The following is a 12423-nucleotide window of genomic DNA, read 5'->3' as shown; positions in this document are numbered from 1 at the left end:
TCCTTCACTGTCCACTTTCGTTGAATTGCATCCTTTGCCCCAGATGGTAAAGCCCTCGCACTTCCTTCATAAATATTTCTTGTCAGTTTACTACTTAGTTTACATAGCCTAATTGGCTTCTTTAATTTCTACAAAACAAATTTGACTTAAAGGTCCACCTTCGGCATTGCCATCAATAGAAACTTTAAGACTTACAACTTGAATCTAGAAAATCTCAAATTGCCAAATATCAAGTCTCTCTTTTTTAAACGAAAACCTTGATTTCTCTTTTAGATCCTAGATATATACTTTCCTAGACGCAATGAGTAATTTCGAATGATATAAAGGATAGAAAACTCTTAAAAAATAGCCATTGCTGTTGAAAATACCATGGAATGGATTGATTTTGAGAACAAGTAACCACTGCACTAAAGTCACATTGATTCCATAGATGGAAAATCCCTTTGGTTTTAGCCAAATCTAATCCCAGAAAAAAAGGCTGAAAATTCAGCAAAGAAGCTTGTTTGAGCTTCAGGGAAACTAGAAAAAATTCCCTTTGAAACATCAAAAGAGTTCAACAAGATACCACATGCACCTGCATTCTGTGGATTACCCAAAGAACATCCATCGATGTTTAATTTGCACTAACCCAAATCTGATTTCATCCATTTAACTTCTAAGTTTCTAACAGGGGGTAAGAAGCAAATCAAGTACCCGCAGTCCATGATATTTCAAAGTCTGCCACCGTATTAATTTTTAGGAGATCAAAGTGGAAGGTTGTCTGACTTCATTCATTCCTACCCTTTTTCTTCAAACCTCTTTCTTTTCAACCCATAGAAACATAGGAATTATGCTTGTTTGAGAAGATAAGAAGAAGTGTTTTGAAGCTCTCTCTTAGAGAAGAAGAATTGAAGAATTTATGCAAGAGGTTCTATCTCACATTTGGGTTATTCTTGAGGTCGTTTTGTGCTATCTTTCACACTCTTGACTAAGCTGGGCAATCAAAACTGGTGCTTGTGCTTTTGGTTGGTTCTTCAATTTTTCTTGGGAGGTAATTTTAGGGCTTTAAAAGGTGTAGTGTCATCCTGCTGATGCTTGTAATCTAACCTTGTATTTCTTCAAGTATTATTGTTGAGAGAGAGAGAAAGAGGGCCGAAACCTTTGGTTACTTGGGTAAAGAAGAACTTCCCTAGCATTAATCTTTTTATTTGGAAACAATCAATCTCCATCAATGATCTCCATCTTTGACTAAAGTTTTGATTTTTTTCTCTAGTAACTATTCACCTTGGGTTACTTGACAGAAAAAGAAGAGCAACTTCTCCGTAAATATTCGTCTCCTTTGGTAATAATAATCCCCTCTATGTCAAAGATCTCCCTCTATGGGTATAATTTTGATTTCTCCTCCAGCAACAATGATCATTTGTTCTTTGGAAATAATCTTCCCTTTCCGCAACAATCTCCTTCTCGAGAGACAATTTGATGTCTATCCAGCAATAATAACTTTCTTCTCCGGAAATATTCTTCCCCTTGGGCGACATTGATTTCCTTCTTCGTCAACAATCTCCCTCTTTGACTACAATTTTGATTTCTTCTCTTACAACAATCTAAGTTTTTGGTAACAAGCTAAATCACATGTAAAAGCAATCCTGCTCAAATACAGTTGTCTTAGATTTTAATTTTTCCTTGTGTTGTATTGTACGTTCATATTATGATATCTGTATTAGTTTTTAGTTTTGGTATATTAACATTAAAATGGCATATGTATAAGTCTTGTATGTATATATATAAGGTCTGTACTATATATTTAGATGTATATGATTTATCACATGAGCTCATATTTAGTAGCCTAATTTAATGATTCTTATCTGATGGATACTTAAAAAGGTGACTAAAGGGATTCGTCCTTGACATGTGGCAAAGGAAAACCTTCCCCTTTCTTCAGTTTGTTTTTAGAAATCCTCTACCTCTTTTACCACACAGTTGAGATGGCTAATAAAAGTTGTCATGTAAGTAACTCAATGGAAATATGGCTTGTTTTAAGTATCTAACAGTGGGATCAGATAAGGAAAGGATACACCTGTCCTATACGTGAAGAAGAACAATTAGTAGGGGTGTAAATGGATAGTTGAAAATTCAAATTCAATTCGCATCGTATTGGTTTAGGGGTATCAGTATTCCTAACTGGATGTGTCAAAGGATATTTAAATACGAATTCGGATAATCCGAAATATAATCTATTCAATTTGAATAGATATCCAACTAATAATTAAATTAAAAAAAAAAAAAAAAAAAAAAATATATAAGCTCTAGAGATAGGAAAGCTAGGCAACTCACTGACATTTGATGAGAGAGAATGTATCTGTTGGCAACCGAAGTTTGTTATAGAATCAAGGATCTTGACCAGGTAGTCAAACTACTAGAGAGAGAGAGAGAGAGAGAGAGAGAGAGAGAGAGAGAGTTTTAAACACGTTTCTGTTTTTTATTGTTTAAAACAAGTTTTGGCGTATGCTTCCCAAAAGATACAGGAAAAAATGAAAATTGGAAAGCATTTCCATTCTAAACACGCTTAAAACATGTTTCCCTTTTTTTTGGCATTTTTTAAGACTTAACTTGTTGAACATAATATCTATTTAATCGATCATCTCTCTCTCTCTCTCTCTCTCTCTCTCCCTCTCTGAGCTCCAAGCTCCGAGTTAACTAACTCAATGTCATATATTTCTTATGATATCACCTTCAACTCAAATTCAATACATAGATCCCGAAATTGGACTACAAACTTATGCATTTGCTTAAAAGTGTTTCTAAAGTGATGACTCCCAACTCCAACTGAACATACATCACTCCAAGAGTGTGTTGTCTATGTTGACAACATGAACAACATCATAACCAAATCACATTGCTCAATAGGACTTTGGACACGTGTGGTCTATAAATTTGGAATTGGTGTTAAGCAATATTCAATGATATGTCTTAGAACTTATAATGAGACATGGGATATATATGCATTAGATGCTAGATATTCATGTAATAATTCCTTAATTTATAAGTATACTACTGTTTTTTATCCCATTTTAAAACTCATACTTTCCATTTTTCATTTTTTACCGTTTTATATTTTTTAAATGTCTATGTTGATTGTATCATTTGGCATCAGGGAAAATCTATTGCCGACAAGTTGGCTACGCATGGAACCCTATCTCAATGTCGGTGTTTTTGGGCTCTTCCTCCCCCTCCGCTCCTCTTTTATTTCACCCATGTTGTTCTTAGATTTTTGTGGATCTGTTAATCTTCGTTGTAGTAGATAAATTTATTTGCTTGAAAAAAATTACATCTATACATTTTTTTACCTATTTACATCTACACTTTTTTTTTTATTTTTTAAGCTGACGGGGAGTGAACGTAAGACGCAATAGAAAGGCAACGCTGAAGCGACACATTTCTTATAGCTAATGGGGCCACGTTTCATTCGTGGCCAATCGAAGGGGCACGCGACCCAACACATGAGGAACCACAATGTCGTCTGGTACATCTCTTTTGGTAACCCATCGGGGACAAGTCGTTTCACAAGGGAGAGCACATGTCTGATCTACCCCACCACAAATAGGTACCCACTTCAACCCGTCTGGTCACGCGTATTTTTTTTTTCGTCGGTCCCATTTCCCACGTAACACGTCACGAGAAAAGGAGTAATAGACAAAGTGGGACCACTGTGCCGGTCCCTGCACGTTCTTCCACGTACGACGATAGCATGCCGGAGCCCCTTAATAGGCCGATAGTTAAATTCTCCACCGGCCACACCTGGAACCTCACCTTCTTTCTCTTTAGTTTTCCTTCATCTGAAACCGTCAGATTCGAATCCGCAAGGGACCCACGAAAACAAAGGAGATGAAGGACTTGGACGGCACCGTCAAATTCAGCTGTTAACTAACGGTAACGATCATTTCCTCAATTCTCAAACACCGTTCTGCTTTCCTTTTGTCGATGGTCCCCACCGCACGCGAAGCGGCCGCCATTAGACGACAGATGAACGGCAAAGGCATGGGGTGCACGTGACTTACAGCTCCCAGACGCTCACGTGTGACGCCACGTCATCAACTTACCTCTCCTGGGTCCCAGCACGTCATTATGAGATAGACGTATGCAAAGATCTGGCCATCACATGCCAAACTCTCTCTCTCTCTCTCTCTCTCTCTCTCTCTCTCTCTCGCTGAAACTCCCAAATCACTCCAGTCCGACCCCACTCCCCACCCACGAAACCGCTCTTTTAATTTATTTAGAAAGAAAAGAAAATATGTAGGGCCCACCACACCACCCCATGAGTTGGCCACGTGATTTGGGAGGCTGAGGATGTGGTAAGCACTATTTTTTTAATCACGTGATACGGTGCGGCTTCCATGGGGCGACCGACGCGTGTCCCTCACGAGAGGCTTAAAGCACTACCATTAACACTTTACAATTAATGGAAATACTATCCTAAACAGAAAATTAATTATTTACAGATCCCTGAAAGGAAAAATTAATTATTTACAGATCCCTAAACGGATACCTTAAATAGGGAATGTCCATGTTTACCGGGACTGGTGTGGTTAAAAAATAGAACACCAAAACAGACCTGGATGGGTGAATCCTACTACTTCATCGTGGAGGAAAACTTCTCTTTTATGAAAAAAAAAAAAAGTTTTATTGAGGAAGCGTGGCCTCTGCACTAGATTTATATGGCATAATTGACCATCCCATCCCATGAAATATATATAAAATGAAAATTCTGTTAATGCTTCTTGATATGTTCCTATTGGTCCTCCTTGCAAAGGAGTCACGTTCTTTCATTACAAAAAAAAAAAAAAAAAAAAACAGAGAGAACCCTAAAAGATTGGGAGGAAAAGATGACTGTTTTACTCTCTATCTAAAATCAAGTTACCTTTTGAGAAATCTTCTCTCAAAAAAATCTTCTCCCAAAAAATATAGATAATTTCTCCTCACCTTACCATGCTTTGATCGCAACACCCACCCTTTTAAACTTCTTTCATCTTTGTTCATGAACTTGGGTGGAAGTGGGCATTTTGTATGTGCCTTGGAATCTCATGCTTATGGTTATTTTATTTATTCAGTTTGTATGTAGGCCAGAATAGAGACATTAGGGCATTCATTAATGTATATATTATGCATGGTTTAGGATCATTAGATTACAAGTTTTAGGGAGTTATCAGTGTATATTTATTACCAATTTATGAGTAATTTTTAAAGATTAGGTGATGAATATTAAGCATATAAAATTATATATTATATTGTGGTTGTTTACAAGTGAATTCATAGATGTGCCACAGTAGTAATATATAAATAACTAATTATACTAACATCAAGATTATTTTTTTTTCCTCATAATTTGACTCAAATTATGGAACTTCTCTATAATTTAATGGCGAGTGGTAGCAGGACGTACGTATTGCAAGCTTATTTTTTACTTTCTTTTAATATAAATCGTTCATTTATTAAGAATTAATCTAAACCATTAATTAATTTTACTATATTGTAACCGGTTCCCAATTTCTAGGGTGGAGAAATCAGGTTATTCTTTTCTTTAACTTGCTGTGATAGTCACAATATGGGTGAGAGAGAGCCTCACTTAGACGTAATGGTTCCAACTTCTTCTCTTTCAAATAACTGGGGAGAATAGGATAATGATTTGAAATTAAGGTTTAAGCAATGATTCAACGAAGTAGACGAGGAGTTTCTATGAAAACTATGGTCGAGCAATGAACAAAGAGGATGATTCGATTAGGATTTGGCTCGTCTCCAATGGATCTTCCGAAGATTTGTGGGTTGCCATCTTAAAATATTAACAATTATATAAAAATTAAAGTATAGAAAGCTTCAAATGATAATGTTCAATTTTTATCAGAGCTCATCTTCTCCAGTTTCCATCTATTTTGGTTGTGTTTTTTTTTCCGAAAGATACAATAACTGATTGAGATTATTAGAATTGGGTCATCTCTGGATTTGGATTTGGAATTGGAATTGGGTCTTTTCGAATGTATATCTGGTCGTTTAATCGAGATAGAATAAGAAGGAAGAAACTGAATAGGTGGGTTGATTTCTGTAACTGATTGATGCTTCAACAGATGAATACAAATAAGCCTAGTTTTGACACTTTAATGGCTTTTCGGATTTAAGAATAGAGAGAGAGAGAGAGAGAGACGGGGAAGACGGTTTTCATTCGGTTACCGAGAATGACCTGCTTTCATCGTGACAACCAGTTTCAGGTGAAATGATGAGGAAAAGGTTCAACGATTGTGATTCAACACAAAAAAATCTACGGTTATCAATGAAGAACGATTTGCAATCTTATTTTTTCTCGCACGTACCGCTACCATTTTGCCATAATTTAAAAGAAGATAACTTTCAACCACTTAAGCTAATAAGATTGCCTATACTGGTTAAAAAAAAAGGGGGGGGGTAATGTGTAACAAATTGGACCCAACCAGTAGATAACTGAAGATAACCCATTCCAAGGAAGTAGAAGTAGAATACTTCAATATATATAGATATTAGGGTGGCTCTTAATCAATAGGTTACCTTGCTTTGTAAGGGTAAGAGAATGCTATCTACTGTGACGTACATACATACTAACGTGCAATGCCAATGGAGGATGCATGCGAGCATCTTCAAGGCAGGGTAGTGCAATCTTTCTACATCCACTATGTCTAGACATATGTACACACCAAGAAGTAGCATTCTTTCTTCCTAATACCCCAAGTAAACAATTCATCAAAGAATAGGGTTCCTTTATAAAAGGTTTGAACCCTTAACCTCCTCAATGTTGCTTTTTTGTAAAGCAATGTTGTGAAAAATGTAGTCTTATGGATTTAGAAGTTGTTTCATATTGGATGTTGATCCGCAAGAACTTGAATTGCACTATGAGGGATGACTATGATCTCATAATGACCAGTGATACAACTTAGTCTCTCCAAGTGATCTTTCTTGATCTAAAAAAAGCCTATAACAAAGTATCGAGAGAGCTAATTTAACATGTCCTAGAGAAGAGAAATGACATGAATAATTATGTAGAAATAAGTAAGAATATATACGAGGGAGTGGTGACGAGTGTTAAAACGACAGATGGTTGATGTAACGAATTTCCAATGACAATTGGGTTATACTAAGGATCAACAATAAGTCCTTATTTGTTTGCACTCAACATTGGTGATCTAACTATGCACATCCAAACTCAATTCTATGGTATATGCTATTCATTGATGATATTGTTTTAATAGATGAAATAGTGAACATATTAATACTAAGCTAGAGCTATGGAGATCAAGCTTGGAATCAAGAAATGTTAGATAAGAAGAACGAATGCAGAATATATGATGTGTCCATTTAGCCAATCTAAAGGAGGGGATGGAGTGGTGAAACTTGGGGTAAGAGAGCTACTCCAGATTGAATTTTAAATACATGAGATCCATCATTAACAAAGAGGGATATAGAGGATGATGTTGCCCAAGGATTAAAGTGGGATGGATGAAATGGCGAGGTGTGTCGGGAGTATTATATAACAAAACAATGTTTATTAAACTGAAGAAAAAATTTTAAAGGACCGTTATATGACCGGCTATGACGTATGGAGCAAAGTTTAGTACTTTGAATGAACTGAGTGTAACTGAGATGTGAATGTCGAGAGGGCTATGAGGAAAGACTAGGAGAGATAGGATAAGGAATGATTGTATTAGAAATATCTTTGGGTTTTCACCAATCCAAGACAAGTTCCGTGAGAGCTGATTGAGATGATATGGCTATGTTCAACGGAGATCATTTGATGCCCTTATAAGGAAGAATAATCAAATTCATTCGAAGGGAGGTAGGGGCAGGCCTAAGATGACGATTGGAGAAATGATACAAAAAGATATGCATATGGTGGGGCTCGAATCTAGTATGACTTTAGATAGAGTTTTCTGGAGGACAAGGACCTGTGTTGCCAACCCTTTGTAGGGGATGTTCCCATAATGCGTCTTTCACTACTGCTTTACCTTCTTCTCTTATCTCTATTTTTCCTTATTTTAACCTCTCTTTTCTATTTCTTTATTTATTTTTTTTTTTAATTACCATATTGGATCCATATAACCGATCCACTAATTTAATTGGAATAAGATTATGATTGTTTTTGTTGTTGTTGTATCAAGCTGTCCCATTATACTTAATTTCTTTATTCAAGGATTCAAGTGGTTGAGAAATTGCACCCAAAAAAAAAAAGTGATGGAGAAAATTTCTAAATTTTCAATTTTATTTGGCATTCTTTCATCCAAATGATCAAATATTTTAATAATAATTAGCAACAATTTATTTATTTTTATAGAATTAACAATAAATTTTTCATATATATATATATATATATATATTAATTTTCAATACATGATGCATGGGCAATACAATCTAGTTGGAACCCTAAATTAAAATAGTTTTATACTCACATGGCATAAATAGGCGGATGATAAAATGATGCATCAACTTAGACATGGGGTAATTCAATCACCCCCCCTAGTCAAGGTGGCAAATAAATAAAGACTTTGGTGGTGGAAATTGGAGAGCTGCTATAAGTCTGCAATCCACACAAACAATGTCTCAGCATTTAAAAAAAAAAATAATAATAATAATTCAACATTGGTCGTGTGATCTTCTCACTAATTTTTTTTTTCTTAATGGAAATAAAGCCTTATTCGGTCGTATGGTTACTATGACACCATGTACACCAATGAGAGGGTAGACAGAAGCGTCTTTAGTGCATGAACCGGAGGATAAGATAGTCTTTTTATACTCAATTGTATCTAGGTGTAAAACGCCACCATGATTAATTAATTTTTTCTTTTTTATCTTTTTTGGGGTGGAGAGAAAGGTTTGGGGTGAGCAGAAGGTTGTGTTTTGGGTGAGATTGTATGATTAAGTCTAGCAGTAGGTGAGAGTGTCCTATCAAGACTTTGACATGAGAGTCACATGTGCCATCGTGGCATGGGAGGTGAGAGGTACATCCTTCTCTTCCATTTTTGGCTCTCTCATCGAATCTTGAGATTATTTATTCAAAGCAGTCATAGATAGATTGCACTTTCCTTCCAAAGTTCTCATTCTTAGCTCTTTTTTTAATCTTGCATCTATTATTCATGTTTGATCATTACTTTTAGGGATCTTCTATGTGCCATTATGTCTAATGAAACATAATGCTTAAATATATGTTACTTGATAGCATATGAGTTAATCTGTGTGATAGATGACCTACATATATTTCAATGGTTAAATTTAATCTAAAGTAAAGTAAATTATTCAAATTCTGATTCAAAGTTTTTATAAAATTACCAAATTTTCATATAATAGAGATGAATATAAAGTACAAAATGGCATATTTTCTAACAATAGTTACTTTCTCTACTCATTTTAAGTTAAAATTGTATAAATGAGGTGCTCACATGGTCCTTTATCACATGAACTTAAACCATGTAATGTGAGGTGTTATACTTCACTAGGTATAGCGACGGAAAAGAAAACCCTTATTTTTATATATTTTTTCCTTCTTTTAGTATGTAAAATAGAAAAAAAAAATCAATAAAATTAAAATCTTGTAACAAAGTCTTAAGTTTATTAAATCAAAGACTTCAAAAAATCAGACTTCGAAAGTTCCTTATCAATTCTTCCCTTACAGAAAAGACTTAATTACTCAAAAAAAAAAAAAAAAAAAGGACTTATTATATGGCATATTTTTCATAGAAAGATGATAAAAATACAAAAACCCATATATTTTATGTAGATAATTAATACTTAATAAATACATAAGAAAATGATGTAAAGTGGGATGATAGAGATATTCTGCTATGGGTAAGAAGGGTATGTGTTTGGTTTGGCCTTGGATGATGGAATGAGTGGATCAATCTTCTTCATAAGAAGGGGACTATGATTATGTTATGTTGGGTCCTTATCAATGTCATACCAAAGAGGTTCTTATATTATAGTGTTTATGGACTATCAGAAAAAATAAATAAATAAATAAAGGTGCCTTCGTTTGTAGAAAGATTGACAATGGTCCACAAATGACCCAAACAAAGGGCTGGACGTGGAAATCAGATTTTGCCTTCTTGAAGGCCCATGGGCTGTACTCGTAGGCCCTTGTGGTAGAGATAGTGTAAGTGTGGCCTGTCTGTTCTTGCACGTTCGAGTTGCGGCCACCACATGCCTCTGTCCATCACCATATCCAGAGTACAGAAATTAGTTGAAAAAGACATAACTACAAGCCTACAACTCTATTTATAGCTTTATGCTCGAAAGATATTACCACAGTTAAGGTTGCCAAAATCAAACCAAAATCTTTACCAAAAAAATAAAATCAAATCAAATCAAAATCATTTACCAATATTATGAAATCATTTAATAAATAATTTGATTTTAATTTAAAAAAATTAGACTATTTAATAAACAATCTCATTTTGATTTTAACCATTTAAGCTGTTTAAATCAATTAAAAATTGATTAAATTTTTATTTATATATTAAATAATGAAGAAAAAAAGAATCCTAATAAGCAGAGTGGCCTCACACCCACATACCCCCACCCCCTATGAAAAACGAAAATCCCTTGTTGTTGATGTTTCCATGTGTACTTTCATTGGTCCTCGCATTAGTGTGGGGGCCACAATGCCTTATAGGGAATCCTCTCTTAATGAATAACATCTTTCAAAATCTTCAACATCCTCATATTCTCACAACACATTGATAAAATTGTTTATATTTTTCTAAAAGCAATCATTCAAAATAAAAAGAGGATATAATAGATTTATATTAAATAATTACTTAAGTCTTTTTATATGAGTAAGTTTATATTAAATAATTATTTATTATTTTTTTATTAGAGTATATTTTCGGATTCAGAATTTTCTATAAAATTGTTTAGGAATCATTTAATTATTTAATAAACAATTCAATTTTGGTTTCATTATATGAAACAACCTTTAATAAATGATTCGATTTCGATTTTGATTTTTATATTTGACATCGTGAATTGAATCGAATTGCACTGTTTAACTCTTACCGTTACATTTTATTCACTCAATTGCCTTTTTTTTTTTTTTTTTTTTGATACTGTGACCTGGGCAGTTGAAGTAAAAATAAAGGTTTAAAAAATCAGATCAGAAAAAATATAATTGAATCAAAATCGGCCATTTCCGATTTCTATGAATAATAATTTTACGACCTATTTGGATTGATCCATGGATTTAGGGGATGGGTATTGATATTGGTACCTATCAATACTGATCCGATACCGGTCTGGTTTTCCCTTGCTTTTTCTAAAAAGTATAACTTTTTTTTACTATTTTACCCTTAAAACGATACAGATAATCGATCCGGATCAGCCAAGTATCAAAGACCGATCTCAGCCGATACCAATACGATATTGATACTTGAAACCATGGATTGATCACTTTGATTATTATTTTGGTTCCGAATCAATGGAGACTAACCCCTTGTCTAATTTTCGGATTTTTAACCTTATTGATTAGAATTTCACCTTTGAACCAAATACAGTATATTATCATACACTAGTGGTGAGCTTAAGTACTTGGCTTGAATCAGAGAAAAACCTGGCAACTATTAACCATTAATTCATCAATGGTACCGTGTTGATAAATCCACAGCTTTGAGGAAGCCAACTTTGAGACAATTCAATAGGTTAGCACGTGAGGCAGTGAAGAGAATGGACCCATCACTCAAAACAGATCTACCGTATCAAATATGGGTGGGGGTGGGGGTGGGGGTGGGGTGATAAGAAATGCACGTGTGATAGAAACATATACACAATCTCACTGATGCTTTTTGGTTGTAAGTGTTAAGTGGGGCCAAGTACCATCCGACTACACCACTAAGTAGTGACTAAAACCATAGTGATAAAGACAACATTCAAATGATCATGTGGGGACTTTCGGCCAATAAATTGATGACTGTGTTCTGTCTATATCTATGAGGGAAAAAGTGTTAGCTTAACCATCTTTTTATTTAGTTGTGATAGGACTACATTTTTCCACATGGCAAACACAAAACTGAGACCCTATCTATTTCCAACGACCCTAGAGGCATCCATCTCAACTTTCACTAATGCTTAGTTCATTGAATCAAAGTTTCATTATGGGTCTAAATATCTAGTCTTAATGCTTCTCTCCAATATGGAGTATTTTTTCATTATGTTGTGTAAAAACTTATTTTGAAGATGTTAAAATTTGCTGAATATGAATCTATTTTCTTTAACAATTTGTGGAGATCTTTGGAAAACAATCCTTCATTTAAAATCTTTCAAGGACATTCCTTATATATGCATTACTTTTAACAAGAGGTGGATTAGGAATAATCATTAGAAGATTCGATTCGTTCAAGGAAAACCAAACGTGTAATCATTTTTACTGCTAACGATTCAAAT

This window comes from Macadamia integrifolia, unplaced genomic scaffold, assembly GCF_013358625.1.
Source record: "Macadamia integrifolia cultivar HAES 741 unplaced genomic scaffold, SCU_Mint_v3 scaffold1942, whole genome shotgun sequence".
NCBI classification, from domain to species: domain Eukaryota; kingdom Viridiplantae; phylum Streptophyta; class Magnoliopsida; order Proteales; family Proteaceae; genus Macadamia; species Macadamia integrifolia.
Note: the sequence above shows the minus strand (reverse complement) of the source record.